The sequence below is a fragment of the Sylvia atricapilla genome, chromosome 10 (genome assembly GCF_009819655.1).
Source record: "Sylvia atricapilla isolate bSylAtr1 chromosome 10, bSylAtr1.pri, whole genome shotgun sequence".
Lineage (NCBI taxonomy): Eukaryota > Metazoa > Chordata > Aves > Passeriformes > Sylviidae > Sylvia > Sylvia atricapilla.
This window is the reverse complement of record NC_089149.1, coordinates 19,553,754-19,577,771: the sequence shown is the minus strand read 5'-3', so window position 1 is coordinate 19,577,771 and position 24,018 is coordinate 19,553,754. Positions and strand designations below refer to the sequence as shown.

The 24,018-nt window shown below is 56.7% G+C and overlaps 5 non-coding genes across 5 annotated transcripts; all 5 read left to right on the top strand.

Moving 5' to 3' along the window:
* The first annotated feature begins 4,778 nt into the window (after window positions 1–4,778).
* Window positions 4,779–4,860, top strand: TRNAS-AGA (transfer RNA serine (anticodon AGA)). Its single transcript has one exon. It is a non-coding gene; the product is annotated as a tRNA-Ser (tRNA).
* Window positions 4,861–5,756: 896 nt separating this feature from the next.
* Window positions 5,757–5,828, top strand: TRNAM-CAU (transfer RNA methionine (anticodon CAU)). The gene has a single exon. It is a non-coding gene; the product is annotated as a tRNA-Met (tRNA).
* Window positions 5,829–6,926: 1,098 nt separating this feature from the next.
* Window positions 6,927–6,998, top strand: TRNAQ-CUG (transfer RNA glutamine (anticodon CUG)). The gene has a single exon. It is a non-coding gene; the product is annotated as a tRNA-Gln (tRNA).
* Window positions 6,999–16,021: 9,023 nt separating this feature from the next.
* Window positions 16,022–16,102, top strand: TRNAS-AGA (transfer RNA serine (anticodon AGA)). Its single transcript has one exon. It is a non-coding gene; the product is annotated as a tRNA-Ser (tRNA).
* A 2,038-nt stretch (window positions 16,103–18,140) lies between these two features.
* TRNAQ-CUG (transfer RNA glutamine (anticodon CUG)) lies at window positions 18,141–18,212 on the top strand. Its single transcript has one exon. It is a non-coding gene; the product is annotated as a tRNA-Gln (tRNA).
* The last annotated feature ends 5,806 nt before the right edge of the window (window positions 18,213–24,018 follow it).

Here is a 24,018-nt window from a genome sequence, read left to right as displayed (position 1 = left end):
CCAGTGTGTTTTTGACACAGAATCCCTCTCCTTCCATCAGACCCCATCCTTTAGCTTTGGCCTTTCTCAAAACCAATTCCCTGCCTACACCAATGAAAAAGATTCCAGATTAGGGTACTCTGGGACTCTGTGACCTGGGCTCGGTCACTTGGAACCCTTGGAAAGGAATTTGTCATCTCTTGTGAGCGTTGACAAGCTCAGCCTGAACATAAATGAAGAAACAATAAAAACACAAAACCAACCCAAGCCCGGGGTGCCGTGGGCAGGGCCCTGGTGCGGGGAGGCGCCGCAGTGCAGACTGTGCCCGGCAGGGGGCGCTGCAGTGCAGACTGTGCCCGGCAGGGGGCGCTGCAGTGCAGACTGTGCCCGGCAGGGGGCGCTGCAGTGCAGACTGTGCCCGGCAGGGGGCGCTGCAGTGCAGACTGTGCCCGGCAGGGGGCGCTGCAGTGCAGACCGTGCCCGGCAGGGGGCGCTGCAGTGCCGGCCGTGCCCGGCAGGGGGCGCTGCAGTGCAGACTGTGCCCGGCAGGGGGCGCTGCAGAGCCGGCCGTGCCCGGCAGGGGGCGCTGCAGTGCCGGCCGTGCCCGGCAGGGGGCGCACTGTGGGGCGGGGAGGCGCTGTGGGGTTTGCGGGCCCTGGGGCCGCTCGCAGCCGCGCTCCGGTGGCTGCCCCAGGCGCCCGCCACCGCAGCCCTTCTCCCGTGCCCGCCCACTGGGCAGAGCCTCAGCTCCCCGTGGTCGGAGCGGCAGCACCGTGCTCCAGCCCAATACCCGTCCCGGAGTGGCTCCTCCCGCCCACAGCGATCCCGATCCCGGCCCCAATCCTTCCTCGGTCCTCTGGGCCAGGACCCGCGCCCCGTCCGCCAGGAGACAGGCGGCACTGTCTGAGACACCCAGCCGACACCGGCAGCAGCCGGACCAGAAGGAGCAGAACGCTCGGTCCCAGTCTCGGCCCCACCTCAGCGCCCCGGGCTCCGCACAGCGCCAGGAGCAGCCTCTGGGCCGGCTCGGGGGTGAGGAGCAGGGCCAGCCCGAGCAACCATCCCGCCGCATCCTTGGGACAAGCGTTCCCGCACAGGGGCAGGGCAGGCGCGGCTCTAGCGGGGCTGGGCTGCCTCAGGGCCGCGGGCTCCCAGAGCAGATGCGCGGGGCGGGACTGGGGTGGTTTAAACCGCGGAAATTGCCCTTGCCGCTGTTGGCTCACTCAGAGTGCACTGGCCGGGCTCCCCCAGTGGGACTCAGGTGAGGGACGGGGCCTTGGGCCCTGTACCCCAGCTTGCTCTGCCTTCTTCCCCCCTGTACCACCCTCCTTCCTCACCCTTTGGCCCCCTACTCCTCACACCCCCTTCCTCCTTCACCAACGACCCACCCTCCTCCTTCCTCTCCTGTCCCTGTGCTGCTACCCAACCCGTCTCCTCTCTATCCCCTCTCTATCCTTCCTCCGTCCACTCTCGCCCTATCCCTCACCTGGTCTTTCCCTTCCCCTCCCTGCTCCCCGATATCCCCATGCATCCTCCCTCTTTCCCTGCAGGCACCATCCTTGGCTGTGGCAAAAGTGTTTGGGAGAGCTGGTCCTGCAATGGGGCATTTCCTGCAAGTGTTTACAGCCCAAAATCACGGGGAATGCTGAGGCCAGGGCCGGTTTTTTGGGCTCAGAGCTGGGCAGAGCCCTCGGCAGCTCCCACTCACTGGCAGGAATGTTCCTTTGATGTTTCCTCCATGCATCCTGGCTGGCCAGGGAACGTGGGGTGGTAGGTGGCCAGGAGCCACAGAATGCAAACCACCATCTCGTGTGCCTCCTTTCCAGGGGATGCGCTGCATCCTGCAGTGTCCTGCCCATGGCATACAGTGTGCAAAACACTGTAAAACTGTAAAACATTTCTGGGATGAGAACCCAGCAATGGGCACTGGGATGCCGGAGCAGTGCTTGGATGGACATGGATAAAGGTCTGCCTGTGACTCTTTTGTGGTGAGCTGCTCTGAACAGGCACCTGGAGATGCTTCAGCCCAGGCAGACCCCACTGACACCCCAAAATACCCCAAGAAACCAGCTGGCACTTGGGAATGCTGGCACAGTGTTTTTCTGGAGAGGCTCAGACAGCAATTCCTGGTGCTAACCTGCCAGAGCTTGCACACATCCAACAGGTATGTCCTACCCACCCCAAATCCCTTCCAGCCTGAGGACACCACCCATCAGCAGCGTTAAAGCCAAGGGAATCTTCCCTCACATAAATTAAATCCCAAGCAATAACCCTAAGAGGTGCTTTAAAATAAAAGCTCATGGTTTGGATTAAGTTCAAAGTTGTACAGGGACCCAGCCAGAACTGATGGAAAACTTTAACAGGTGGGTCAGACTTGAGGTGCCCTGAAGGCAGGTATGTGCATCCCTTTCCTTAAGGAAAAGAGCTTCTAGAGGCTATTCCTGAGACTCTGAAATTAAATTTCTGCAGGGAAAGCAGTCCTCACCTAGGCACAGGTTGGGGTTTCTGCAGCAGAAATCAACAGCCAGGTGCGGTGGGAGTCATGAGGAGGATGCTCCAATTGGAAGCCAATTCATTAGAAATCTGAATCTCAGAATCATTGGGTTGGAAGGCATCATTCCTAAAGATCATCCTGTTCCGATAGCCATTTTAAGATGGACTCTCATTTTTTATTCTGTACAACTGTTTCTAACACATCCTAAGAATATTTAAATATACAATATAAAGATACAATTGAGTAAAGAATAATTGAAAGTACAGTGTAAAGATTCCTTGGTATTTTTCTCAAATCAGTCCTCAGCCTCAGTTGAGTTGGAGTTCAAGGATCAGCACTGAAAATGTTGAGAGCTGCTGCTTCACCACATGGTGTCAGCAAAGGAGAGAAAATGATGAAATTATTAATCTTGCTTTTAGTGGGACCAGAGCTAATTCTGCCCTGGAGTGCCAAATAACTTCTCTCTCAGACCCCCAGACACTCATTGAAAAGCCAAGCTGCAGCAGATAAGGAATGAAAGGCATCTCTGCCTGACCTGCTGGAGGCAGCACATATCCTGCTGCTCCTGGGGACTGGGAATGAGGCAGGAGGATTAAGCACCTTCCCCGGGCCAGAGGGTCTTTCCTAAAGCAACTCTGGGAAGCAAAGGTTTGTGGAGGAAATTGAGTGGGAATTTACAACAACAAGAAGAACAACAATAACATCATTAGAAAAGATCAACAAAGGGAGCAATAATTCTTCAGAGGGAGCAGGAGAGATGCATAGCTTCAAACAGAGTTTGAGTGCTTTATAAATCCCAGGCAGCATCTCCTGGGATTTATAAAGCACAGCTCTGGGTATGGGGTTACAGGAGCAGTGCAACCTCCTACTGCCCAATCCCTTTATTTTCCTCCTGTCAGTGCTCAGCACCTCAGGCATGCTTGGGTGCAAGACCTCCAGTGCTGCTGCCTGAAAAGATTGGGAAAAATGGGCATTAACCACTTCTGAGCTCTGTCTGGGGAGAGCATTTGGCACCTCTGGCATTTCAATAAAAACGGTTTCCATAATTTTGAAAATATGTTGAACAACCCCACAGGAGACAAATAAACCTTTTCTCCATAAGTACAGGCCCAAGGATTACACAGTTATATCTATGCCTGGTTAAACAAACCAGGAGACAGTTTTTGGGGAGAGATGCCAGACTCTTGTCTCCCTCTCTGGCTGTACAACACTTACAGAGCAGCAGGATTTGGGTACTCCAGCCATAATTTAAATGTGTCCAGAAGCCAGAATGGAGGAAAATCTGGCCTGAATCAAAGCCAGAATATAGAATGGGGTAAAACCCAATCACAACTGCACCTGAAGTCCAGTACAGTGGAAAACCCAGGGAAGATCATGCATGGAGTCCATCATGAGAAAAAACCCAGCCTGAATCGAGGCCAGAATGCATACTGGGGTAAAATACAGGCAGGATTGCGCCCTGAGTCTGGAATGGGGCAGGGGGGAAACTTGGGTGGAGTAGCACAGAGTCCAGCATGAGGCAGAACAAAACCCATTCTGGATCAAGGCTAGAATACTGAACGAGGAAAAACCTAAGTGGGATAGCACAGAGAGTCCAACATGGCAAGGAAGACTTGGGCAGGATTGTGCCAAAAGTCTTGCAGTTCTTGCACATGGGAGAAAACCCATGCAGGATTGTTCATGCCATCCACCAAAGAGAAAAATAATTGGGCTGGACCAAGGCTGGAAAGCAAAATAGGAGTGAAGCATGTGGGACCAAATGAAGAGCCTACCCACCCAGTTGGAGGGAAAAATTAGGTGGGACCATTCCTGGAGTCCAGCAAGAGGAAGAACCTGAATGGGAACACAAGTGGAATCTGGCACTGCGGGGAAATCCAGGTGGGAATAAGACCAGAGCACAGAATAGGGGAAAACCCAAACAGGACACTGTACAGAGCCTGGCACAGAGAGGGGAGCACCTAGGCAGGATTGTGTGCAGAGCCCAACACAGAGGGGAAAATCCAGGCACAATCACACATGGAGCCTGGCACAGGGGGAACCGCCTAGAGGAATAGTGCTCATAGCCCAGGACAGGGGGAAAACCCAGGCAGGACCATGCACAGAATCCGGCAGAGGAAAATCAGGATGGAATCAAAGACAATGCAGAATGGAGGAAAACCCAAGTGGGATGGACTTTCATGCAGAGTCCAGCAAAGGGAATGGGCCATGGAAACCCAGGTAAGAACATGGGCACAGTCCAACACAGGCAAACCTGCAGAGAATCATGCATAGTCTTCAGTATGAAGGACAACAAGGGGAGGACCAGGTAGTTGTGGCCGAGTGGTGAAGGCGATGGACTAGAAATCCATTGGGGTTTCCCCGCGCAGGTTCGAATCCTGCCAACTACGGGGCACACGCCCCTTTTGGGCTCTGGCTGCAAGGGAGGAGCTGCTGCAGCCTTGCCTGGCTCCTGAGGGCCCTTCTTCAGGGCAAGCAGAAGCCTGATGAGGGGCACAGGTAAGGGCAGGCGACAGAAGCCCATTGCTGCTGCCAGCTCCATGCCCTGCAGCCAAGACACTCGCTCTGGGGGAAGCCCTGCAAGGGAAAAGAAGCTCAGAGACCTTGTCAGCATCAATGAGGAAGGAAAAGGAAAATGCAGAGCAGCACCTGGAAGCTGATGAGCATTTCATCACCCTGCACTAGCACCCGGGCGGGCGGGGGGGGGGAAAGGCAAGGAGCTGCAGCTTGACAACCTGCTTGGCACAGAGTGCCTAGAGCTCTCAGCTTTTACTGCCTGGTGACCATGAGCAGCACTGAGCTGAGACAGCAGAATCTGCACGGCTAAAAGAGGAGAATTCCTGCTGTTGGCAATTCCAAGCAAAGACAAGCCGTGTCCCTCCTTGGGCAGCAAAGAACTGAACTGTCGGGCAGGTGCGGTCGTGCAGCGTGCTGGGAGCGGAGCTGGATTTGTGGGCAGGGCTGCAGGCGTCGGGATGTGGCTGGATTTCAGGTGCCCTCATGTGTAGGAAGCCCCAAGGCTGCAGGCTGCCTCCGGGGGTGCCTTGAGCACGTGCAGCGGTGGCGGCGTGGGTGGTCACAGGGCAAGTGTCTGTGCAGGGCTTTGTTTGGGAGGTGTGGGAGACGGGCAAGGGCAGGCCCTGGAGGTGTGGAGCGGCCGGCCAAGGGAGATGAATTATTCCGGGAGTGTATTTGGTGGGGCAGAGAGGCAGGGAGGCAGGGAGGGCCAGCAGTGGCCGGCAGCACGAGGCTGCAGTGAGGGCAGTGGCAGGCAGGCCTCAGGAGGAGCAGAGTGGCGCAGCGGGAGCGTGCTGGGCCCATAACCCAGAGGTCGATGGATCGAAACCATCCTCTGCTAAGGCACTTTTTTCACCGCCGATGCACCGCTGCTGGGTCACCTGACACAGGGACTTGTGTTCCAGACCTGCAGTGGCTCCCTTATGAGCACCCAGCGCTGTGAGTTTCCAAGGCCACGTGTCAGAGCCAGAGGAGCGCAGGCACATGGCAGGAGCTGGAGCTGGAGCTGGGGTGTGTGCCGGGGGCTGGAAGGAGGGGGCAGCCAGGGTGAGAGGCTGCAGGAGCACAGCTGTCAGGTGGCAGTGCGGGAGGCGGTGCCCGTGGGCACTGGAGGAGCAGGAGGCAGCACAGGCTGTGGCTGGCAGGAGCAGGGAGCAGCAGAGCTGCGGGAGCCCTGCGGGGCAGTGCTTGGCAGAGCTGCTTTCCAAGCAGGTGAGCAGGGCTCGGTCACTTCCTGGCCAAGGCAGACCAGGCTTTTCCTTCAGCCTGGCTCCACACGGCCTGGCCTCTCCTGGTCCCGAGCAGCACAGCTTCATCCCTCTGCACGTTCTTCTCCCACAGATGATCGGCTGAGCCACTGCTCCAGCTCCCACAGCCGTGCCTCCTGCCCAGGACTCTGGGCACCTACCAGCCCAGAAGGCACAGACTGGCTTTGAGCCAGGTGAGCCCTGGCAAAAGCAGACTGCAGGAGCTGGTGTGTCACCTGTCCTTTCTCCTTGCCTCTGCAGCCCCTTTCCTGGGATGCCCAAAGGGTCTTTCTTCACCTCTTATAGAGATGGGGCAATGTTTCCCTCTCCTTAGTCCTGAAGGAGCTGGAGGGGCTTGGGCTGGAGAAGACAAGGCACGGGGGCCTCTGCTGTGTGCTGGTGACTTCCCAAGGCCTGGCCTGAGTCAGAAAGAGCTTGTTACCGTCTGGGAAAGACAAGATTCTGGGAATTTGGAGCGTGGCACTTGTAAGAGAGGCCATGGCAGGCTTGCAGAAGGAGCTGTGTGGCTGCCCTGAAGGGAGGTGTGCTTAGAGAGTGCCTGGGGGCCGTGCAGGAATGCTGCACTTGGTGATAGGTGTCCGAGGCGATGGAGAGACAGGCAGCCTCAGCTGGGGGCATAAGGCTGAGAGAGGCTTGGCTGAGTGAGGGGCCAGAGGGTGACATAAGCAGAAGGTCCCATGGTGTAATGGTGAGCACTCTGGACTCTGAATCCAGTGATCTGAGTTCAAATCTCAGTGGGACCTCAGCCTTTTTGTCCCCTCAGGCCTTCCCTCAGCATGCTCACACCCTCACAGCTCTGCTCTGCTGCTGGGTCACTTGTGGACTGTTCTCTGATGAATCACACACAGCTGAGCTGGAGACCACCCACTCCAAATGGGGCAGGCACAGGAGGCTGCTCTGGGGCTCTTGGCTCCTGTGTCAGATGCAAAATACGGAGGCAAGACACGCACTCTGGGCAGCTCTTTCCAGGTTGGGCCCTTCCCACAGTGACAGCAGCTTACTCTGTGTGGCATTACTTGTGTGCCCTGTCCACTGCTCCTTCCTTGCTCCTTTCATCTGCGGCTTCTTTTCCTCTCTTCCCTGCCAATTTCTTTCCATTGCTCTGCAATCAGTCCAAGGACATCTACCAACACTGGGCAGCTCCCCACCGTTGGGGTTCCATTTGTTGCCATGAGAGGGGGAAGGATCTTCCCTGCAGAGCAGGTGGCAGCTGATGGACGAGGAGAACGAAGGACCACAGCTCACAAAGATTGCTGCACAAAGGCTTTAATGGGAAGGAGCAAGAGCAGCGTCACAGAAGAGAGAGCAAGGAACACGTGTGCAGGGGTCAGGGAGGGAAAGAGACGGGCCCCTTAGGCAGGGACAAAGGGGACGGTGCGCCGGCCTCAGCAGATCTGACCGCAGCGGGAGAGAGGCAGACACAGGCCTGACCCCCCCAGGCCAAGGGAGCCCCCAGAAGAGATGGGAACCCCCGAGGTGCTGAGGGAGCTGCCCACAGCAGCTGACAGAGAGGATCCCACGGCTGTGCTCTGAGGGAAGGAGGTGAGGATGGGGCCCGGCAGGGTCACCACCACCGGCGAAGGCTCGATGTACACCGTGGAGTCAGCGCAGCGGGCCAGGCAGGGCTCACTGCAGCTGCTGGCAAGGGGCGTTGGGCCACAGGGGCCGCAGGGCCGTGGGGGACAGGGTCTGCAGCAAGACATCTCTCAGGAGCAGGAGGCAAAGCTGCAACACACAGCACGCACCAACAACCTGCCTCAGCATCACTCTGTCAGTCTCTCTGGCCCCCAGCTCTCTCCAGGGACACATTTGCTCTTCAAAACACACTCGGTGCCTACAGCTCCCACCACCCTCCTGGAGCCCTGCCAGTGGAATGGCACGGACGGAAGCCGCCCCACTGCAGGAACAGGAGGCAGCACAGTGGCTTTAAGGCCCCTGTGGAAAGGCTGCTCACAGCCCATCTGCACAGCAGACACGGCTGCCTTAGAGATGTCCGGGCATGCACTGGGACATTCTGTTCCCCCACGGCAGGGGCAAACCCTGCTGGGCACTCATCCCCCTGAGGCTGAGCCCCACGGATCCCCTCCTGCTGGAACAAAGCCCCCTCTTGCCAGCTGTCCCCAGTCACCAGCGTGGAGAGGCTGACGGCCCTTCAGCAGTTCTGTGTCAGGGCCAAGCGGAGGCAGCCCAAGGATCAGCCTGGGCAGCCTCCATGCCAGCAGTTCAGCCCACAGGGAGGGATGGAGCGGGCTCAGGCTTACCTCGTTCCTTGAGGAGAGGGAGGCCAGAGACCAGGATGCAGAGCCTGGAGCAGAGCAGCCTTTTATGCCGTGTCCCAGAGCCCTGTGGGGCCACAAACATTCCTTGTTCGTGAAACATCCAACTCCTGGGAGTGGCCATTTGTGAGGCCTTGCTGCTGATGTGGTCCCTGCCTCTTTCATCTCAAATGTTGTTCTCCCACTTGGTACAACTCAGAGTCGTGCCATCAGTCTTAGAATCACTTGGGGATGGAATGGACCTTAAAATCATCTAGCTCGAGACCCCAGAAATGCCTTCTACATCTTCTCTGGACAACCTGTTCCAGTGTCTCACCCCTCTCAGAGGAAAAGCTTCCTTCCCAATATCTAATCAAATACACCTGATTTCATCTTTTAGTAAGTAGCCTTTGCGCCCATCCCTACCCACCCTAAGCAATTATCCTCCTCTTTCTTAAATGAATGTCACCTGGTAGCCTCCTCTCCTCTCCTCTCCTCTCCTCTCCTCCTGTCCTCACAGGGCAAGGGCTCCAGGTGCCTGATGGTCTGTGTGGCTCCTCTGGACTCAGTGCAGCAGGTCCCTGTGTTTCTCTAGGCTGTGGCTCCTACAGCCTGATGCAGTGCCCCAGCCTTGGTGTCATGAGAACCAAGCAGAGCAGGACAATCCACTCCCTTGGCGTGCTGCCACATGGCTCTGCATGCAGCCCAGAATACTATATTTGCAGAGACCCACCTCTCCCGGTCCCTCAGTATGGCATCCCTTCTTCTAGAGCATCAAGCCCATCACTCAGCTCAGTGCCATCCACAAACCTGCTGAGGATGCACTCAGTCGCTCCCCCCATGTCTCCCAACAAGGTGTTAAATATTCCTGGTCTCATTACCAAACCCTGAGAAACCACACTCGTCCCTGCTTGGACACCACTTGAGTTGGACATCGAGCTCTTGACCACAAGTCCTTGAGTGCTGCCATCCATCCAATTCCATATGCAGCGAGTGGCCAGCCCCCCTGAAATCCACGTCACTCCTGTTGAGAGAGAAAGATGCAAAGAGCAGGCCCAGCAGTGCCTCTCCTCTGGTCAGGCTCTCCACTTCCCCCTGTAGTGGGAAGTGCTCCTCAACACACTCCAGTAGTCCCCAGGACTGCTGGCACTGTCCCGTGCCACTTTGCCAGCAGATGACTGAGTGGTTTAAGTTCCTGTCAGGAGCAGGCCCAAGTGAGTGGGCCATGTCCCAATGTCCAAACGATCCATCTGTGTCCCAGAAGCACGAGGCCAATTGGCTCAGAGGTCTGAGGCCGGAGTGGAGGAAGACTGGAGGGGGTTTGTGTCACAAGGATTGCCTTTCCCACTTTGCCCTCTTCCTGGGGACTGCAGCCATCCATCACGGTGGAATCTAGCCCTGAGAGACACCGTGAGTGAGCCCTCAAGTGCAGTTGGTGCAGGTGCACCAGCCAGCCCTGACACAATTCTCCCCAGGGGAGATTTTGACAGAGAGCAGACGGTGGGTAAACTCTGGCCGTAGGTCAAGGCTGCACAGTCCTGTGGAGAAGAAGAGATGCACCTCTGCAGGGCTGTGGCAAAGCTCAGTGGCAAAGCAGGATGACTGTGGGCTGGCAGGGAAGCTCCTCATGGAGAGGAGTGAGGAGCACGAGGGCCTGGCTCCCTGTTACCGCTTATCGTTCCCTGCTGCAGCCTGTGTTTATGCCCAGGAGCCTGGGGAACACAGGCAGATTCCCAGCCAAGAGGAGAAAGCCAAGGACTCAATGAACTGTCTCTCAAAGGACTTCTCTAAGGGAATCTCCACAGCCGTGTGTCCCCTGAAAACTAAACAAGGCCCTCATGCAGTTTACAAGCAGAGCTCTGGCCCCAGCTTGGGAAATTGGGATCCTCTAGAAAACCAGGAAATCAACACGCAGCAATGGTGATCCAAAGGCGTGCCTACGTCTGTCCCTGAAAGACAAATTGGCCCATTTGCTCCCACACAAATTGACCCACTCTGCTGAGTGTGTCCAGCACAAGGCTGGGATCTGGATGTGGGAGTCACTGTGATGTGGAAGAGTTGGGAAAATCCAGGAGCTTCAGGCAAACCTGAATCATCCTGATGTGCAAAGGAGTGCACATGGTGGCCTGGACTCAGGCATTCCAGGGATACCAGAGCACCTCTTGCCTCCTCTTGCCTCCAAAACTTCAGCCTTTGTCTGGGGCATTTCCAGACATTTTAGGAACAGTCCCAAAAGGCACTGCCAGTGCACCAGGCAGAACAAAAGGGCTGCAGCACCTGACACCTGTGGGGAGGCCGAGGGCACTGCACTTGTGCAACCTGGTGGAGATGAGCAAGGCGTGGAGGGGGACTGGAGCTGCTGTCTCCACCACCCCCTGCAGGTTCTGGAGAGAATGAAGCCAGACTCTCCTGAGAGGTGCGCTGTCAAAGGGCAAGAGGCAGCAATCACAAATTGCAAGAAAGGAAATCCCAGGGCTCCCTGGGGGAAGACAAGGGACAGGCCTGGAAGAGCTGCACAAGGGATAGAGACCTCTTTCTTCAGCTGTGTCAGGGCTTAGAAGTCAGCAGGACAAGGCCCGGAGCCTGCAGAGGAGCCAGGGCACTTTGATCTGCCCAGAGCAGTTGATAGGAGCACAAGACCTCCAGAGCTCCATCCACGCCTTCTGGGGTTGCTCTGGGCTACTCTGAGTCACTACAGCCCGTGAGCAGCATCCAAAAGAGCATGCCTTGGGAGACAGCAAATGCAGGAGATTGCAGAGAAGCAGCAGGTGATCCATGCATGGGGAGAGAAGGTGGGGAAATACCCTCCATGGCAGCAGAACACTGAGCATATGGCCTCTGTTATCCCTTGGGCACCTGAGTCTGTGGCACCCAGTCCACTGAAGTCCACACGGGGTGACTCAGGTTGGCCTGGAGCTCAGGGATTTTCCCAGCTCTTGCACATCACGATGACACCCATGTGCTCTGGGAGACTGATCCAGTGTCCCTTTGAAATGTAAAATGCATGGAATGGGAAACCCCATCCCTGACCCAGAAACAAAGAGCCATGGGCTTTGGGCTCCCTGCCCTCAGCCTTTTCCCCCAAGCCACCATCCAGGTCTCTGGGCCCTGGGATGAGCACGCTGAGCAAAACAGGTCAGTGTGGCTGTGGGTCTGTTTCAGGGAAGGACGCGGCATCTCTTTGATCCCCAAAGCAGGCCGTGGTGCTGCCTGTGGACTGTAAGCAAGTTCCCCATGGCTGTCACTCAGGCCTGCAGGGGACATCTTTGCAGCTGAACATGCACTTTCCTTGCCACTGAGCTTTGCCACCTCCCTGCACAGTTGGGTCTCTTCCCCGCTATGGGGTTGTGCAGGGTTGGCTCTCTGCCTCAACTGCCCACACAGTCTTCTGGATGTCTGTGATGAGCCACGGAAGAAATGGCTCTCAGGGTTAGCCTGAGTGCCTGCACTGAAAGCTCCTGAGAGCTGACCTGAGGTGTCTCTTCACGGCTGAATTTGACTGTAACTGGAGCCACATTCAACATCAATTCATTTCAACTCACCTTCTCCACTGGCCTGGGACCTCCAAGTCAAGTGGTCTTAGGAAGCTGTGACACATATGAATCATTCCCAGGTTGGGTGCTGTGGAATTGGTGAAAACTGCCTGAGATGAAAGAGGCAGGGACCTCAGCAGCAGCAAGGCCTCACAAATGGCCACTCCCAGGAGTTTGGATGTTTCACGAACAAGGAATGTTTGTGGCCCCACAGGGCTCTGGGACACGGCATAAAAGGCTGCTCTGCTCCAGGCTCTGCATCCTGGTCTCTGGCCTCCCTCTCCTCAAGGAACGAGGTAAGCCTGAGCCCGCTCCATCCCTCCCTGTGGGCTGAACTGCTGGCATGGAGGCTGCCCAGGCTGATCCTTGGGCTGCCTCCGCTTGGCCCTGACACAGAACTGCTGAAGGGCCGTCAGCCTCTCCACGCTGGTGGCTGGGGACAGCTGGCAAGAGGGGGCTTTGTTCCAGCAGGAGGGGATCCGTGGGGCTCAGCCTCAGGGGGATGAGTGCCCAGCAGGGTTTGCCCCTGCCGGGGAGAACAGAATGTCCCAGTGCATGCCCGGACATCTCTAAGGCAGCCGTGTCTGCTGTGCAGATGGGCTGTGAGCAGCCTTTCCACAGGGGCCTTAAAGCCACTGTGCTGCCTCCTGTTCCTGCAGTGGGGCGGCTTCCCATGCCGTGCCATTCCACTGGCAGGGCTCTAGGAGGGTGGTGGGAGCTGTAGGAACCGAGTGTGTTTTGAAGAGCAAATGTGTCCCTGGAGAGAGCTGGGGGCCAGAGAGACTGACAGAGTGATGCTGAGGCAGGTTGTTGGTGCGTGCTGTGTGTTGCAGCTTTGCCTCCTGCTCCGAGAGATGTCTTGCTGCAGACCCTGTCCCCCACGGCCCTGCGGCCCCTGTGGCCCAACGCCCCTTGCCAGCAGCTGCAGTGAGCCCTGCCTGGCCCGCTGCGCTGACTCCACGGTGTACATCGAGCCTTCGCCGGTGGTGGTGACCCTGCCGGGCCCCATCCTCACCTCCTTCCCTCAGAGCACAGCCGTGGGATCCTCTCTGTCAGCTGCTGTGGGCAGCTCCTCAGCACCTCGGGGGTTCCCATCTCTTCTGGGGGCTCCCTTGGCCTGGGGGGGTCAGGCCTGTGTCTGCCTCTCTCCCGCTGCGGTCAGATCTGCTGAGGCCGGCGCACCGTCCCCTTTGTCCCTGCCTAAGGGGCCCGTCTCTTTCCCTCCCTGACCCCTGCACACGTGTTCCTTGCTCTCTCTTCTGTGACGCTGCTCTTGCTCCTTCCCATTAAAGCCTTTGTGCAGCAATCTTTGTGAGCTGTGGTCCTTCGTTCTCCTCGTCCATCAGCTGCCCCCTGCTCTGGCAGGGTGAGCACTGGCTGCTCCTCTGAGCTTACCCGCAGCTCCGCCAAGAACTCTCAGCAACTACACCCGAGCACCAAAGCCCCAGTCTCTGAGCTTGAGTCTGGAACCTGGAGATCATGGCCCTGCAGAGCCCTGTACCACTTTCTTCCTTATTGAAGTTAATAGGGGTATTTTGAGTGACTTTACAATCCTGTCAAAGGCATAGCAAAATCAATCTTCTCTCTTCTCTTGCTGATGTTGGCATTTGCCAGTGGGATGGGGACAGGATTGTGAGCTGGAAAGGAGAAAAGCACTTCTTCTTTTCATGGCTGGAGACATAGGCAGTGTGGCTTCAACAAAATTTGATGGCAAAATTAAAAAATGAAAAGGATGCCAAAGGATTTAGCTACACATGATCCACACTCACAGCCAGAACTTAATTACAAATTCATAGTACCAACGTTCATACCATTATCTATTCCATCACTCTCCGTCTCTCTCTCGCACACACACTTTCTGTATTTAGGTGTGTAAATGTACCTATTGAAAATGCCCCTGGAGCTCAGTGAAATACATCAGGTCCCTTTGCATTTCTCAACCAAGCGTGGGCTCTGCTTCAAGGCGTGTGGGGGGAATGTGTGTGTGGATCAAACCAGGCCTCATCACCACTGATGGTCTTTTGAGTAGCCCAGCTTCACACTTCTCAATATGCAAGAGATGTTTCACCCAGAGAGAGATGCTGGCAGAGGCTGCTGTGGTCCAGGAGGCCTCCAGGAGCCTCCCTCAGGACACAGCCGTTTATGGGCTCACAAGAGGATTTGCTTTTGTCATCACAGATGGAACCTTCTGTTCCATCTGTGTCATAATCCCTGGTGGTAACTCCTGGAAACAATTCCCAAGACACTCGGACAGTGTTTCCAAAAGTGCAGCTACAGTGGTGGTCTTCCATTTGGGCTACCATTCCTGGAGACAGTGTTCCAAGGCTGTCCTGGGATGACTGGTTATCCTTTGCTCCCCACCGTGGCTCAGGCTGCTCAGGGGAGGCTGATGCTGCTCTTATGGTCAGGGCTGTTCCCAGCTGTGTCATGCAACAGCCTCTGCTGTGCTGAGGGGCCTTTCAGTGCTCAGCTGGTTTGCTTGAGGGGATGCTTCCTCTTGCAGCTGCTTCTGTCAAGGCTTGTCAGAGGGAGGAGCAGATGAGAGGGTGAATGAGCACAGCCACAGGGCAGGGTGTCCCAGATGCCTGGCTCAGGCCAAGGAGCACAGAGCTGCAGCAGGAGCCTCTGGGGCTGTGCCCCTCAGGCCTCTGGAACGTGGCCCCAGGGGCCCATCTGCCTCCTCCAGGGTCCCAGCTACAAATGTGGGGTGGAGCTGTGCTGGTGAAATCCTCCCCCTCACCTTTTTCTGGTTGCACTGAGATCTGAGAAATGCCGGTTGGGCCTTAGGCTTGGAAAGGGCACCTGGTCTCAGCTCTTCCTGAGCTCACCAGAAACACTGTCTCTTCCCAAGAACTGCTGTCTAACAGGCTCCTGTTTTCCTTATGATCAGTCTTGGAAAATAGTTCTGTTGCCTGAACGCCGTAACATTCCTGTTCTCACACTTCCAGAGAAAGTGCCAACACAAACTGTGGCCAGGGTGAAACGTGGTTACGACTGAAGGCCACTCTCCTGCAACCCTATAGACAGTGGTCCAAAAGGAGACCATTTGAGCTCTCCTGCACCGCAGCAGGCTGTGACCAGCCATGTCCCTCTGAGTGGGATGACTCTCAGAGCCAGTGAACCCTCAGGGTCGCTGTACTCGGAGGATTGCTGAACAACGAGTCCCAGGCTGACACCCTCACTCCTTGAGTCCTGGAGTTTTGCCCATCAGGAGATGCCAAGGCATCCAAAGTGAGTGTTTCACTGACCGCTGAGGGGAAGTTTTCTCAGGTACTCTGCTTGCACTGCCTCCTCAGGCCTGCATGCATGCACGTGTGCATATAGTCTAGCAAATGTGGGAGAAATACTGCTTTCTTAGGTGTTTAAATACCTGGGCTATCTAAGTAAGTTAGGCCTGTAAGTAAGGTTAAGTTACAGTTACAGACTCAACTAAATGCTGCTAAGTGATGTTCTTCTGAGTTGCTAAGTATAACTTTGAAGTTATAGTCAGATTAAATGCAATTAAGAGCTTTTCCTCTGTCAAATTTTAAGGCTAAAATATTAATGAAGTGTATAGCTAAGGTATAAGTGAAGTCAAAATACTGTTAAGTTTGAGTGCTGTCAAGCTTTTAGACCGTGTTTCCACATACGCTTGCCCTCACTGTCTTTGATCACACACACACACACACACACACACTCACATCCCAGCCCCTTGATAGTTCTCAGTTAATTTGATTGTTTGGATTTTGTTTGGTTTTGTTGTTGGTTGTTTTTCCTTGTTGTGCCTCAACTGTCCTGTAAGTAGTAGAACGCATCCGGCCAAGGAAGTTTGTTGTGCTTTCCTTGAATAGTAAATCTGGCTTTTGCTGATGCCCTTGCCAGTGATTCCTGGAGCAATCTCCAAGAGGGGTGTGTAACAGGAGGCTCGGGCTGGAGTGCCCGGGCGTCGGTGTGGTGGCCCAGGGTTTGTGATGAGCAGGGCAGGGAGGGCTGGAGCAGGTAGTTGTGGCCGAGTGGTGAAGGCGATGGACTAGAAATCCATTGGGGTTTCCCCGCGCAGGTTCGAATCCTGCAACTACGGGGCACACGCCCCTTTTTGGGCTCTGGCTGCAAGGGAGGAGCTGCTGCAGCCTTGCCTGGCTCCTGAGGGCCCTTCTTCAGGGCAAGCAGAAGCCTGATGAGGGGCACAGGTAAGGGCAGGCGACAGAAGCCCATTGCTGCTGCCAGCTCCATGCCCTGCAGCCAAGACACTCGCTCTGGGGGAAGCCCTGCAAGGGAAAAGAAGCTCAGAGACCTTGTCAGCATCAATGAGGAAGGAAAGGGAAAATGCAGAGCAGCACCTGGAGCTGCTGAGCATTTCATCACCCTGCACTAGCACCCGGCGGGGGGGAAAGGCAAGGAGCTGCAGCTTGACAACCTGCTTGGCACAGAGTGCCTAGAGCTCTCAGCTTTTACTGCCCGGTGACCATGAGCAGCACTGAGCTGAGACAGCAGAATCTGCACGGCTAAAAGAGGAGAATTCCTGCTGTTGGCAATTCCAAGCAAAGACAAGCCGTGTCCCTCCTTGGGCAGCAAAGAACTGAACTGTCGGGCAGGTGCGGTCGTGCAGCGTGCTGGGAGCGGAGCTGGATTTGTGGCAGGGCTGCAGGCGTCGGGATGTGGCTGGATTTCAGGTGCCCTCATGTGTAGGAAGGCCCAAGGCTGCAGGCTGCCTCCGGGGGTGCCTTGAGCACGTGCAGCGGTGGCGGCGTGGGTGGTCACAGGGCAAGTGTCTGTGCAGGGCTTTGTTTGGGAGGTGTGGGAGACGGGCAAGGGCAGGCCCTGGAGGAGTGGAGCGGCCGGCCAAGGGAGATGAATTATTCCGGGAGTGTATTTGGTGGGGCAGAGAGGCAGGGAGGCAGGGAGGGCCAGCAGTGGCCGGCAGCACGAGGCCGCAGTGAGGGCAGTGGCAGGCAGGCCTCAGGAGGAGCAGAGTGGCGCAGCGAGAGCGTGCTGGGCCCATAACCCAGAGGTCGATGGATCGAAACCATCCTCTGCTAAGGCACTTTTTTCACCGCCGCTGCACCGCTGCTGGGGCACCTGACACGGGACTTGTGTTCTAGACCTGCAGTGGCTCCCTTATGAGCACCCAGCGCTGTGAGTTTCCAAGGCCACGTGTCAGAGCCAGAGGAGCGCAGGCACATGGCAGGAGCTGGAGCTGGAGCTGGGGTGTGTGCCGGGGGCTGGAAGGAGGGGGCAGCCAGGGGTGAGAGCTGCAGGAGCACAGCTGTCAGGTGGCAGTGCGGGAGGCGGTGCCCGTGGGCACTGGAGGAGCAGGAGGCAGCACAGGCTGTGGCTGGCAGGAGCAGGGAGCAGCAGAGCTGCGGGAGCCCTGCGGGGCAGTGCTTGGCAGAGCTGCTTTCCAAGCAGGTGAGCAGGGCTCGGTCATTCCTGGCCAAGGCAGACCAGGCTTTTCCTTCAGCCTGGCCTCTCCTGGTCCCGAGCAGCACTGCTTCATCCCTCTGCACGTTCTTCTCCCACAGATGATCGGCTGAGCCACTGCTCCTGCTCCCACAGCCGTGCCTCCTGCCCAGGACTCTGGGCACCTCCCAGCCCAGAAGGCACAGACTGGCTTTGAGCCAGGTGGGCCCTGGCACAAGCAGACTGCAGGAACTGGTGTGTCACCTGTCCTTTCTCCTTGCCTCTGCCGCCCCTTTCCTGGGGTGCCCAAAGGGTCTTTCTTCACCTCTTGTAGAGATGGGGCAATGTTTCCCTCTCCTTAGTCCTGAAGGAGCTGGAGGGGCTTGGGCTGGAGAAGACAAGGCACGGGGGCCTCTGCTGTGTGCTGGTGACTTCCCAAGGCCTGGCCTGAGTCAGAAAGAGCTTGTTACCGTCTGGGAAAGACAAGATTCTGGGAATTTGGAGCGTGGCACTTGTAAGAGAGGCCATGGCAGGCTTGCAGAAGGAGCTGTGTGGCTGCCTTGAAGGGAGGTGTGCTTAGAGAGTGCCTGGGGGCCGTGCAGGAATGCTGCACTTGGTGATAGGTGTCCGAGGCGATGGAGAGACAGGCAGCCTCAGCTGGGGGCATAAGGCTGAGCGAGGTTGGCTGAGTGAGGGGCCAGAGGTGATGTGAGCAGAAGGTCCCATGGTGTAATGGTGAGCACTCTGGACTCTGAATCCAGTGATCTGAGTTCAAATCTCAGTGGGACCTCAGCCTTTTTGTCCCCTCAGGCCTTCCCTCAGCATGCTCACACCCTCACAGCTCTGCTCTGCTGCTGGGTCACTTGTGGACTGTTCTCTGATGAATCACACACAGCTGAGCTGGAGACCACCCACTCCAAATGGGGCAGGCACAGGAGGCTGCTCTGGGGCTCTTGGCTCCTGTGTCAGATGCAAAAAAGGAGGCTGGGAACACGCTCTGGGCAGCTCTTTCCAGGTTGGACCCTTCCCACAGTGACAGCAGCTTACTCTGTGTGGCATTACTTGTGTGCCCTGTCCACTGCTCCTTCCTTGCTCCTTTCATCTGCGGCTTCTTTTCCTCTCTTCCCTGCCAATTCCTTTCCATTGCTCTGCAATCAGTCCAAGGACATCTACCAACACTGGGCAGCTCCCCACCGTTGGGGTTCCATTTGTTGCCATGAGAGCGGGAAGGATCTTCCCTGCAGAGCAGGTGGCAGCTGATGGACGAGGAGAACGAAGGACCACAGCTCACAAAGATTGCTGCACAAAGGCTTTAATGGGAAGGAGCAAGAGCAGCGTCACAGAAGAGAGAGCAAGGAACACGTGTGCAGGGGTCAGGGAGGGAAAGAGACGGGCCCCTTAGGCAGGGACAAAGGGGACGGTGCGCCGGCCTCAGCAGATCTGACCGCAGCGGGAGAGAGGCAGACACAGGCCTGACCCCCCCAGGCCAAGGGAGCCCCCAGAAGAGATGGGAACCCCCGAGGTGCTGAGGGAGCTGCCCACAGCAGCTGACAGAGAGGATCCCACGGCTGTGCTCTGAGGGAAGGAGGTGAGGATGGGGCCCGGCAGGGTCACCACCACCGGCGAAGGCTCGATGTACACCGTGGAGTCAGCGCAGCGGGCCAGGCAGGGCTCACTGCAGCTGCTGGCAAGGGGCGTTGGGCCACAGGGGCCGCAGGGCCGTGGGGGACAGGGTCTGCAGCAAGACATCTCTCAGAGCAGGAGGCAAAGCTGCAACACACAGCACGCACCAACAACCTGCCTCAGCATCACTCTGTCAGTCTCTCTGGCCCCCAGCTCTCTCCAGGGACACATTTGCTCTTCAAAACACACTCGGTGCCTACAGCTCCCACCACCCTCCTGGAGCCCTGCCAGTGGAATGGCACGGCACGGGAAGCCGCCCCACTGCAGGAACAGGAGGCAGCACAGTGGCTTTAAGGCCCCTGTGGAAAGGCTGCTCACAGCCCATCTGCACAGCAGACACGGCTGCCTTAGAGATGTCCGGGCATGCACTGGGACATTCTGTTCCCCCCCCGGCAGGGGCAAACCCTGCTGGGCACTCATCCCCCTGAGGCTGAGCCCCACGGATCCCCTCCTGCTGGAACAAAGCCCCCTCTTGCCAGCTGTCCCCAGCCACCAGCGTGGAGAGGCTGACGGCCCTTCAGCAGTTCTGTGTCAGGGCCAAGCGGAGGCAGCCCAAGGATCAGCCTGGGCAGCCTCCATGCCAGCAGTTCAGCCCACAGGGAGGGATGGAGCGGGCTCAGGCTTACCTCGTTCCTTGAGGAGAGGGAGGCCGGAGACCAGGATGCAGAGCCTGGAGCAGAGCAGCCTTTTATGCTGTGTCCCAGAGCCCTGTGGGGCCACAAACATTCCTTCTTTGTGAAACATCCAGACTCCTGGGAGTGGCCATTTGTGAGGCCTTGCTGCTGATGTGGTCCCTGCCTCTTTCATCTCAAATGTTGTTCTCCCACTTGGTACAACTCAGAGTCGTGCCATCAGTCTTAGAATCACTTGGGGATGGAATGGACCTTAAAATCATCTAGCTCGAGACCCCAGAAATGCCTTCTACATCTTCTCTGGACAACCTGTTCCAGTGTCTCACCCCTCTCAGAGGAAAAGCTTCCTTCCCAATATCTAATCAAATACACCTGATTTCATCTTTTAGTAAGTAGCCTTTGCCCCATCCCTACCCACCCTAAGCAATTATCCTCCTCTTTCTTAAATGAATGTCACCTGGTAGCCTCCTCTCCTCTCCTCTCCTCTCCTCTCCTCCTGTCCTCACAGGGCAAGGGCTCCAGGTGCCTGATGGTCTGTGTGGCTCCTCTGGACTCAGTGCAGCAGGTCCCTGTGTTTCTCTAGGCTGTGGCTCCTACAGCCTGATGCAGTGCCCCAGCCTTGGTGTCATGAGAACCAAGCAGAGCAGGACAATCCGCTCCCTTGGCCTGCTGCCACACGGCTCTGCATGCAGCCCAGAATACTATATTTGCAGAGACCCACCTCTCCCGGTCCCTCAGTATGGCATCCCTTCTTCTAGAGCATCAAGCCCATCACTCAGCTCAGTGCCATCCACAAACCTGCTGAGGATGCACTCAGTCGCTCCCCCCATGTCTCCCAACAAGGTGTTAAATATTCCTGGTCTCATTACCAAACCCTGAGAAACCACACTCGTCCCTGCTTGGACACCACTTGAGTTGGACATCGAGCTCTTGACCACAAGTCCTTGAGTGCTGCCATCCATCCAATTCCATATGCAGCGAGTGGCCAGCCCCCCTGAAATCCACGTCACTCCTGTTGAGAGAGAAAGATGCAAAGAGCAGGCCCAGCAGTGCCTCTCCTCTGGTCAGGCTCTCCACTTCCCCCTGTAGTGGGAAGTGCTCCTCAACACACTCCAGTAGTCCCCAGGACTGCTGGCACTGTCCCGTGCCACTTTGCCAGCAGATGACTGAGTGGTTTAAGTTCCTGTCAGGAGCAGGCCCAAGTGAGTGGGCCATGTCCCAATGTCCAAACGATCCATCTGTGTCCCAGAAGCACGAGGCCAATTGGCTCAGAGGTCTGAGGCCGGAGTGGAGGAAGACTGGAGGGGGTTTGTGTCACAAGGATTGCCTTTCCCACTTTGCCCTCTTCCTGGGGACTGCAGCCATCCATCACGGTGGAATCTAGCCCTGAGAGACACCGTGAGTGAGCCCTCAAGTGCAGTTGGTGCAGGTGCACCAGCCAGCCCTGACACAATTCTCCCCAGGGGAGATTTTGACAGAGAGCAGACGGTGGGTAAACTCTGGCCGTAGGTCAAGGCTGCACAGTCCTGTGGAGAAGAAGAGATGCACCTCTGCAGGGCTGTGGCAAAGCTCAGTGGCAAAGCAGGATGACTGTGGGCTGCAGGGAAGCTCCTCATGGAGAGGAGTGAGGAGCACGAGGGCCTGGCTCCCTGTTACCGCTTATCGTTCCCTGCTGCAGCCTGTGTTTATGCCCAGGAGCCTGGGGAACACAGGCAGATTCCCAGCCAAGAGGAGAAAGCCAAGGACTCAATGAACTGTCTCTCAAAGGACTTCTCTAAGGGAATCTCCACAGCCGAGTGTCCCCTTAAAACTAAACAAGGCCCTCATGCAGTTTACAAGCAGAGCTCTGGCCCCAGCTTGGGAAATTGGGATCCTCTAGAAAACCAGGAAATCAACACGCAGCATGGTGACCAAAGGCGTGCCTACGTCTGTCCCTGAAAGACAAATTGGCCCATTTGCTCCCACACAAATTGACCCACTCTGCTGAGTGTGTCCAGCACAAGGCTGGGATCTGGATGTGGGAGTCACTGTGATGTGGAAGAGTTGGGAAAATCCAGGAGCTTCAGGCAAACCTGAATCATCCTGATGTGCAAAGGAGTGCACATGGTGGCCTGGACTCAGGCATTCCAGGGATACCAGAGCACCTCTTGCCTCCTCTTGCCTCCAAAACTTCAGCCTTTGTCTGGGGCATTTCCAGACATTTTAGGAACAGTCCCAAAAGGCACTGCCAGTGCACCAGGCAGAACAAAAGGGCTGCAGCACCTGACACCTGTGGGGAGGCCGAGGGCACTGCACTTGTGCAACCTGGTGGAGATGAGCAAGGCGTGGAGGGGGACTGGAGCTGCTGTCTCCACCACCCCCTGCAGGTTCTGGAGAGAATGAAGCCAGACTCTCCTGAGAGGTGCGCTGTCAAAGGGCAAGAGGCAGCAATCACAAATTGCAAGAAAGGAAATCCCAGGGCTCCCTGGGGGAAGACAAGGGACAGGCCTGGAAGAGCTGCACAAGGGATAGAGACCTCTTTCTTCAGCTGTGTCAGGGCTTAGAAGTCAGCAGGACAAGGCCCGGAGCCTGCAGAGGAGCCAGGGCACTTTGATCTGCCCAGAGCAGTTGATAGGAGCACAAGACCTCCAGAGCTCCATCCACGCCTTCTGGGGTTGCTCTGGGCTACTCTGAGTCACTACAGCCCGTGAGCAGCATCCAAAAGAGCATGCCTTGGGAGACAGCAAATGCAGGAGATTGCAGAGAAGCAGCAGGTGATCCATGCATGGGGAGGAGAAGGTGGGGAAATACCCTCCATGGCAGCAGAACACTGAGCATATGGCCTCTGTTATCCCTTGGGCACCTGAGTCTGTGGCACCCAGTCCACTGAAGTCCACACGGGGTGACTCAGGTTGGCCTGGAGCTCAGGGATTTTCCCAGCTCTTGCACATCACGATGACACCCATGTGCTCTGGGAGACTGATCCAGTGTCCCTTTGAAATGTAAAATGCATGGAATGGGAAACCCCATCCCTGACCCAGAAACAAAGAGCCATGGGCTTTGGGCTCCCTGCCCTCAGCCTTTTCCCCCAAGCCACCATCCAGGTCTCTGGGCCCTGGGATGAGCACGCTGAGCAAAACAGGTCAGTGTGGCTGTGGGTCTGTTTCAGGGAAGGACGCGGCATCTCTTTGATCCCCAAAGCAGGCCGTGGTGCTGCCTGTGGACTGTAAGCAAGTTCCCCATGGCTGTCACTCAGGCCTGCAGGGGGACATCTTTGCAGCTGAACATGCACTTTCCTTGCCACTGAGCTTTGCCACCTCCCTGCACAGTTGGGTCTCTTCCCCGCTATGGGGTTGTGCAGGGTTGGCTCTCTGCCTCAACTGCCCACACAGTCTTCTGGATGTCTGTGATGAGCCACGGAAGAAATGGCTCTCAGGGTAGCCTAGAGTGCCTGCACTGAAAGCTCCTGAGAGCTGACCTGAGGTGTCTCTTCACGGCTGAATTTGACTGTAACTGGAGCCACATTCAACATCAATTCATTTCAACTCACCTTCTCCACTGGCCTGGGACCTCCAAGTCAAGTGGTCTTAGGAAGCTGTGACACATATAATCATTCCCGGTTGGGTGCTGTGGAATTGGTGAAAACTGCCTGAGATGAAAGAGGCAGGGACCACATCAGCAGCAAGGCCTCACAAATGGCCACTCCCAGGAGGCTGGATGTTTCACGAACAAAGAATGTTTGTGGCCCCACAGGGCTCTGGGACACGGACATAAAGGCTGCTCTGCTCCAGGCTCTGCATCCTGGTCTCCTGGCCTCCCTCTCCTCAAGGAACGAGGGTAAGCCTGAGCCCGCTCCATCCCTCCCTGTGGGCTGAACTGCTGGCAGGAGGCTGCCCAGGCTGACCTTGGGCTGCCTCCGCTTGGCCCTGACACAGAACTGCGAAGGGCCGTCAGCCTCTCCACGCTGGTGGCTGGGGACAGCTGGCAAGAGGGGGCTTGTTCAAGCAGGGGGGATCGTGGGGCTCAGCCTCAGGGGGATGAGTGCCCAGCAGGGTTTGCCCCTGCCGGGGGAACAGAATGTCCCAGTGCATGACCCGGACCTCTCTAAGGCAGCCGGTCGGCTGTGCAGATGGGCTGTGAGCAGCCTTTCCACAGGGGCTTAAAGCCACTGTGCTGCCTCCTGTTCCTGCAGTGGGGCGCTTCCCAGTGCCGTGCCATTCCACTGGCAGGGCTCAGGAGGGTGGTGGGAGCTGTAGGCACGAGTGTGTTTTGAAGAGCAAATGTGTCCCTGGAGAGAGCTGG